This window comes from Salvelinus sp. IW2-2015, linkage group LG4q.1:29 (genome assembly GCF_002910315.2).
Source record: "Salvelinus sp. IW2-2015 linkage group LG4q.1:29, ASM291031v2, whole genome shotgun sequence".
NCBI lineage: Eukaryota > Metazoa > Chordata > Actinopteri > Salmoniformes > Salmonidae > Salvelinus > Salvelinus sp. IW2-2015.
The window spans coordinates 73,155,115-73,163,872 of record NC_036842.1 but is presented as its reverse complement, the minus strand read 5'-3'; the positions used below and the strand labels follow the sequence as shown (position 1 = coordinate 73,163,872).

General features: G+C 47.7%; 1 pseudogene; it reads right to left on the bottom strand.

Moving 5' to 3' along the window:
- Window positions 1-1,162: 1,162 nt before the first annotated feature.
- The window catches only part of LOC111960997 (neural-cadherin-like), a 140,038-nt pseudogene continuing 132,442 nt past the window's right edge, over window positions 1,163-8,758 (bottom strand).

Sequence of the window (8,758 nt, the reverse complement as noted above, 5' to 3'; positions counted from 1 at the left end):
GGTTCATTTTTGTGATGCATTTTTTGTTTCAGATTTTTACCAACCCATTTTCTTTATCAAAAGCTAAATTGGGTAAATGCATGCCTCTATTTCTCAGCAAGTTAAGTATGTCAGTGCACTACCTCTTATTTACTGATTCATAATAGCACCTAAATATTATATGCAATTAAAACCCACTTGTCTAGACTGGAAAGTGTGTGGGTTGAGAACCAGGACCAGTATGTACCAATATCCTAACCATGACTACTTCACTCCCCTGAGTATTGTCTCTCAAGCTCCTCATCAACCATGTGCGCACACAGGTGCTGTTGACCTGGTTAGAACTCTGAAATTCAGTTGAAAAAGTTGTAAAAAATGCTACAAAAAGGTAGCATAGCATCCAACTCAAGATGGACAACGTAAGAAACAAGAGAACATACGTCCACCACACAACGTTGCTTCATTTTAAAATGACTCCAATGTCCAACGTGTGACTCGAGCAGTTAGCAACAGACATTTAAATATGATGATGATGATCAGTTAATTCCTGCTCCAGAATGAATCATTCATATCCTGTACCCAAACCTTGCTGACCCTTTTGGAGTTCTCCGACATGTACTTAAAGAATATGTAGCTCCCGCAGACTGACCTCTTCAATACTTAATTGCACTGCGTGACTTCAGTTAAATGGCAGTGAAATTGGAGCTTTCATAGGGGAAGGAAGCAGTGCTGCTTTTATAGAAATATAATTACTGTGTGCCATCTAGACATGTAACACATGCTTATCCATGTGCCGTCTAGACATGTAACACGTGCTTATCCATGACAGTGATGTCACACATAATGGCCTTGTGTTGAAACATGTATAGACCCATAAGTCTTGGAGCCAGACAAATATAAATAGCATCTTCAAGTTCAAACATCAAATCAAATCAAATTGTATTTTTCACATGCCCTGAATACAACAGGTGTAGTAGACCTTACCGTGAAATGCTTATTTACAAGCCCTTAACCAACAATACAGTTTTAAGAAAATATTTACTAAATAAACTAAAGTTAAAAAAAGATTTAAAATGTAACAATAAAATAAAAATAACGAGGCTATATAGACATCAATTTCTAAATGTTTTTCTGATTTCTTTATCAAAGATTTTCATTTATTTAAAAGGCATTGAATCAAAACAAAACAAACAAAATATTACTTTTTTCTCACAGAAATTATATTACGATAATTATCAACAACAAAAAAGGAACCCTATTTAAAATCGAGATTACTTTTGCCTTCTTTTACATATATTTCAAATCAAATCAAATCAYATTTTATTTGTCACACATATACATGGTTAGCAGATGTTAATGTGAGCGTAGCGAAATGCTTGTGCTTCTAGTTCCGACAATGCAGTAATAACCAACGAGTAATCTAACCTAACAATTCCACAACTACTACCTTATACACACAAGTGTAAAGGGATAAAGAATATGTACATAAAGATATATGAATGAGTGATGGCATAGGCAAGATGCAGTAGATGGTATCGAGTACAGTATATACATATGAGATGAGTAATGTAGGGTATGTAAACATTTTGTGGGGTATAGACAGGGCATTGCCAAGAAAATGGTGCTGCTTTTCCAGATTGGTTGTAAAATATGTCACATCAGAGATGCATCACATTTTTGCCACAATCCACCCATAGAATACTTTACAAAGGGATTACAAATCAGAAATGTACATTTCTTAAATATTTGTTCTCATTTGTTTTTTTCCCCAACACCATCTTTGGATCAATCGATTTCAAAATGTCACAACTCCAGTCTTATGCTCTCTTCTCACAGTTGGGCCCCCTGGCCTCCCTCTCCTTCACTTTGTGTCCATCTGTCCCTCTGTGCTCTTGGTGGCAGCAGAGTCTACAGCAGCGTCCACTCTGAGCTCACTGACTACAGCTCGCAGGGCTTTGAGCCTGTCCAGCCGTGGGCTCTGGGCTCTCTGACGCTCCAGGCTCTCCTGACTCCCCTGAACCCTAACCTCTGACCCCTGACCTCCAGCACCGAGGGAGCTAAGTGAGCGCACGGCTAGACCACCATGCTGCCCCCTATTGGACAGGAGACGCGGTGAGGTCATGTAGCCAGGGTTGTCCCCCAGGGGATGGTCCGTGTCCCTTATGACCTCACACAGGTAGCGGGCCAGGTCCTGACTGGAGAAGGACAGGGACTTATGGGATCGCCGCATGGCGAGGGGAGAGGGGAGGGTAGCCGACCCGGACGGAGGGTGGGCCAGACGCAGGGCGATCGCCGTGCTGCCGTTTTTGGGTCCGTTTGATCCTTTTGGTTTGGTCCCATTCTTGGTGTCCGGTGGCTTGGTCGTCTGAGGGTAGGAGATTATGCATTGTGGGTAGCTGTATCTCAGTGACTGGGCTGGGCTGGGCTGCAGAGACCTCTGTAACTCCACCATGTTGAAGACATTCTGGAGGGAGGGAGAGAGAGATACAGAGACACAGAGAGAGACACACACAGAGACACACAGAGAGAGACACACAGAGACACACAGAGAGAGCGAGATACAGAGACACATAGAAAGAGAGAGAGATACAGAGACACACAGAGAGAGATACAGAGACACACAGAGAGAGAGATACAGAGACACACAGAGAGGGAGAGATACAGAGACACACAGAGAGGGAGAGATACAGAGAACAACAGAGAGAGAGAGAGATACGAAGACATAGAGCAGAAAGAGAGAGATATACAGAGACGCAACAAAGAGAGGGAGAGATACAGAGACACAGAGAGAGAGAGAGATACAGAGACATAGAGAGAAAGAGAGAATTACAGAGACGCAAGAGGAGGGGAGAGATACAGCAGACCACACAGAGAGGAGAGAGAACAGAGACACACAGAGAGAGAGAGATACAGAGACAATAGAGAGAGAAGAGAGATACAGAAACACACCAGAGAGAGATACAGAGACACTCAGAGAGGAGAAGAGATACAGAGACAAGCAGAGAGAGAGAGAGATACAGAGACACGAAGAAGAGAGAGAGAGATACAGAGAACAGAGAGAGGAGAACACAGAGAGGAGAGAGAGATACAGAACACAGAGAGGAAAGAGAGAGAGCGAGAGACAGAGAGAGGGAGATAAACACACAGAGAGAGAGGGAGGGAAGACGGATGATAGAGAAGAAGAGGGGGAGGGAGACAGAAACACACAGGAGAGAGGGAGGGAGATAAGAAACACACAGAGAGAGAGGGAGGGAGAGAGATGAAGAAGAAGATAGATAGTTTGATAGAGATGACCTGTTTATAATGTGGAAGGAACCACCAGAGGGCAGGCTGGGCTCACGGATGACCACAAGGCATGGGAGACAAGGTACCAGAGGCAATTGAGCACAGCTGACCACTGCTAATGAGATATTCTCCTTCCCCTATAAGAGAGAGTAATGGAACCAACAGGAGGGGGGGAAAGAACTAACTCTGGAAGATGGTCACCCGAGAAGAGGGAGCTATCTATGAAAGAACCATTAAGACGGTGACAATCCGGTACTTTTGTTATAGTTTAAAAGACAATCATATTGTGTTCCTGTTTAATCTGGAAAGAAGATTTTCATTGATTATGTTGGAGTGTTTGTGTTGACCAAATGCCCTCAATATAGAATTGTGTTCAATCAAGAAACACTACTCCTGACTCGTTTGTTCCCACTTCCCACTTTAGAGTGAACCCCACTAGTTGGTCCGCTCACATTGGTGGAGAAGTGTGGCATTAGGTGGACGAGTGTACACAAGGATAAGTGAGTAACTTCAAAGATTCTTCCAGTAGACCCGGAGGAACCATTCAAGAACGATGGATAACGCCCTACACAGACAATTGATCACGGCACAGCAATACAACCATAGAACTCCTTGCAAAACAGCTGAGCCGGCGAGAAGAACCTAGAGTTAAGCCAGAAGCGGCTGTCACGCCCATCTTACCCTCGTCTACTCCAAAGGAGGATGATATTGGAGGCCTTCCTCATGCCTTCGAAAGGACGGCCAAACCTTGGAAGAGTGGGCCGCCCACAGAATGGGCGAGCGCAATTAGCCCTCTTTTGACCGGGGTGGCTCAGGAAGCCTATTTTGACTTGGATGCCCGCGAAGCTGCGGACTATGGGCGACTAAAAACCGAGATCCTATCCCGGTACCAGCTGAACTGCAGAGATAGGGGCGTAAAGTTCCATCAATGGACCTATACAGCTGACCAACCCGTCCGGCCCAGAATCTTTTGCATTAATACGACTGACGAAACAGTGGCTAGAACCTGAGAAGGGAGTAGGACAGGTGATAGAGACTCTCGTAGTGGACAAGATATTGAGGGAATTACCCAGTGACTTAAAAAGGGTTGTGGGGCAAGCCAACCCGTTGTCAGCCGACGACATAGCACAGCGGTGGAAACAATATCGGTCTACAGGGGAGTTGTTAAAAAAGTGACAAGGAGGAACGGAAGGATTCTTGCCAATCCCGTACCACGACACACCCCGGCGCTCCCACCCCGAAACGTACAAATCCCCTACGGAGGTGGGAGAAGTCATCCCGCACACAGCAGGGTCGGTGTTATAAATGTCAGTCTCCCGACCATTATGCCCCACAATGTCCTAGCAAGGACGAGCCAATGGTCACAAGAGTTCATCACGGTCCACCCCCACACATCTCGGTTTGAGGGGGCAGGATCAACACTGTTGGTTAGCAGAAATAGTCCCCAGCCCCAGAGATTCCAGTTCGAGTCGAAGGACAAGATGTGGTAGCCATTTCGACTCGGGAAATATGGTTACGTTAGTAGAGGAGCGGCTGGTGACCTCCGCAACACTGCTACCAGATAAAGTAGCCGTATCCGGTATCCATGGAGACACCCACTATACCCACGTGTGAATCTACCTATTCTCACTCCAAAAGGAAGGTGTACAGTCAGGGCAGGGAAAGTGCCCAGCTGAAGTACCATTATTGATCGGGAGAGACTGTCCCTATATAAGGAGCTTCGGCAGATGACGTTATGCACGGGAAGAAGGGGGACAGGAAAGAAGAGAAAACCCAAAGCCCGAGTAGTAGTCCTACAGGAGACGTAGCTGCGTCCTCCGTCCTCTGCAGCAGAGGAAGAAATAGCGACCCAACGTTTACGAACAGATTATCCAGAAACCACCGAGAAGAACACCTGTGAAGGGTTATACACAACAGAGGGAAGGAAGAAAGCAACCAGGCCGCTAAGGGATATATTTGAAGCTCCATCCGAGGAGGAACCTGGAAGGGATTCTCATCGGTCACCCCTGAGGGGGATGGGGAACAACCTCCCAATCCCTCTACCGAGGGTTGATCTGCACAGAGGAATTAAAGGGACAGTTCGGCACCTCGCAGATATAGAGACACCAGACCTAAGGGAGGCCATGAGGAAGGTGAAGGTGATCGACGGGAGGAACGTCGACGGATAGGTGAGCCCCCTCTTCCTTACTATTGCAATCAGGCGGGTCTCTTATACTGGGTCCGTACGACGAAGGGGGGAAAACCAGGAATTACTAATGTTGCCTAGACGATACAGGGATAAACAGTTTCTACAGTTAAGCCCATTCCCACGTCCTAGGAGGACACCTGGCACGAGACAAGACTATTGACAGAATCATGCAGAAGATTCTATTGGCCCCGGGTACCCGGGATGTGGCCAGGTATTTGTAGGACGGGTGATCAATGTCAACGTACAGCTCCCACGGCCCACACCTACGTAACCCTTTGATTCCTCTCCATCATAGAGACCTCCCTTTGAACGCATAGCTATGGACCTCGTAGAACCCCTCCCAAAATCCGCCAGAGGACACGAGTAACATCCTAGTGGTCATAGATTACGCTACCAAGTTCCCGGAGGCCATACCCCTGCGTAACATGTCGTCAAAGGGAATTGCCAAGGAATTATTCATGATGTTCTCTCGGGTGGGCCTCCCCAAGACGATCTTAACTGATCAGGGACCCCATTCATGTCCAACGGTTGATGAAAGACTTGTGTCGGGTTGTATCAGGTTCAACAGAATCGAGCAATGTCATTATTTTTCCATCCTTTCTCTTAATACAGTATCTGGGTTTGTGTGAACGCTTGATACAAGAACGCATAAAAGCTATGTTGAGAAGAGTGGTGTTCTCCGCGATGCGGGAAAAACTGGTGACATCTTCTCTCCACAGCTGTAATGTTTGCCTGCGAGAAAGTCCCAAGCATCCACTTGAGATTTTCTCCGTTTGAATTTGCTCTATGGCAAGAGCCCTGTCGGGGATCCTCGATTTCTTTAGCCAAGGAGACCTGGGTATTGACCCAACCATGCCCTCTTTCGATCCAGCACATAGAACATATTACCCTGAATGAGGAGACGCCTGTAGCAGTGTGGCCCATAGTCAAGGAGCATATGGGAGAAGGCAACATAAGGACCAAGGCCGGGCCTATGAAGTCTCTGCGACCGCCGTGAGTTACCGGGTGGGCCGAGAAAGTGAGGTGCTCGTGCCCACGGCCGAACAATCGCTTCTTGGAACAGTGGGGGCAATATCGAGGTAATGAAAAGGGTCTGCACCCGGTCAAACTTAACCTCATCAAGCAACCTGATAAGAAGGAAGAAGGTCCAACGTTATCAAGTAAAACCTGTTTGAATGACCGTCACATGGAAGAGAGGAGGAGGTGGCTTTTGATGGCCCTGGAGGGAAAAGGAAAAGAGGGAGGCTCTATAGCACAGGTGCGCCGTGGTAAACTCTCCTGCCGGGCAGTCAAGACGCTAGACAAGCTGATTATGAACTGTCGGCGAATATTCTCCATTCCAGGACAAAACAGATTGTCCTGTTTCCACCATATCCACACTGACCCGGCAAGAAGGTGGCATATCCACCCTTAAGGATCCTGAGGCTCGCGAGTCTGGCTAAGACGAGGTAAGGGTAGATGTTGAGGGAGGGTGTGATTCGGAGCCATCGATGAGTGGAGTGGTCCAGTCCCATAGTCCTGGTCCCAAATCCGATGGTAGTATGAGAACTCGCAACGACTTAGGGCCGTGATGCCAATTCTTACAATTCGATGCGTATCCCATGCCCGCGTGGATGAACTCTTGGGAGCGCTTAGGAAGGCCAAGTTCATCACTCAGACCCTGGATTTGACGAAGGGATAATTGGCAAGTGTCCGGTGGCTCCGGAGGATCCCCAAGAGACTGCCTTCGCCACACCAGAGGGGCTTTTCCCAGTATGTGAGGATCGCCCTTGCGGACTGGCAATGGTGCCGGCTGCAACTTTCCAACGCCTCATGGATGCCATTCTATCGCCCCATCAAAGAGTATGCAGCGGCGTACATAGACGAGTGTGGTTATCCACAGCGAGGACTGGGATAGTCCACCTCCTGCGATTACGGGCGGTGCTGTTTCGTGAGTTGGAAGCCACAGGGTGACGGCCATCCAAATAAATGCGCCTGGGCCTGGTCCCGAAGCGGATATACTTGGGTACACCGTTGGGAATGGGAAATACGCCCACGGGCAGAGAAGACCAGTGGCAATCTCGGGACGGCCGCGAGCCCGCCGCGACGTCTAGCGTCGGGCTTTCTTAGGATAACGGAGATATTTATCCCGTTTTAATCCCGGGATATGCAACCATTGCCAATCCCTTCTCACCAAACCTCATGCAAGAAAACTTTGGCCAAACCAGGTAGAAGGTGGAAGACGGAGACGGAAGAGGCCTTTTCAATTGCTAAAACGAATGGCCTGTGTTCTGATTCCGTCCTACAGGCTCCGGACTTCTTCACGAAGAGTGTCATTGTGGCAGGTCGACGCCTCGGATACGGGGCCTGGGCCGTACTAATGCTCAGGGTAAGGCGAAGCAGACGAAGCCGATTCTCTTCATAAGTAGGAAGCTCAGCGATCGGGAACAGAGGTATGCTACTAGAGAAAGAGCCTTAGCCATTAAGTGGCCCTCGATTATCTCGCGGTACTACCACTGGTCGGAGGTTGCATTAGTACGGACCATGCGCCCCTCAACGTGGGATGGCTGGTAATGAGAAACAGTACACAGAATAGCCAGATGGTTTTTGTCTTAACATACAACCGTTCTCTTTCGCATGTATCCATCAGGGCCGGATCGAGGCCATGTGGAAATGCATGTCGCGCTGTCGCCGACGCGACAAGACGGTGGCGTCTGGCGCCCGAAACCCTCCGGTTCGGTCCTGAGGGGGAAGGTATGTGGAAGGACCACCAGAAGGGGCAGCTGGGCTCACGGATGGTAACCCACAAGGCTGGGAAGACAAGGTAACAGAGGCATTGGAGCACAGTGACATTGCTAAATGAGATATTCTCCTTCCTATAAGAGAGAGTATGGAACCCAACAGGAGGGGGGGAAGAACTAACTCTGGAAGATGGTCACCGAGAGAGAGGAGCTATCTATGAAGACCATTAAGACGGTGGACAATCCGGTGACTTTTGTTAATAGTTTAAAAAGAGCTAATCATATTGTGTTCTGTTTAATCTGGGAAGAAGAAGATTTTCATTGATTATGTTGGAGTGTTTGTGTTGACCAATGCCCCAATATAGATGTGTTCAATTCAAGAAACCTAGCCTCCTGACCTCGTTTTGTTTCCATCACCTTCCCACTTTAGATGTGAACGCGCCCACATTAGTTGGTTCCCTCACAATAAGACCAATAGACTAATAGAAAACACTCAACAGCAGGACATGCATGGTTATAATCATTTTGTTCTATGAAATGCTGCGGATCCTTTTTATTTCTACTAAGAAAACAGCCCACATGGCGG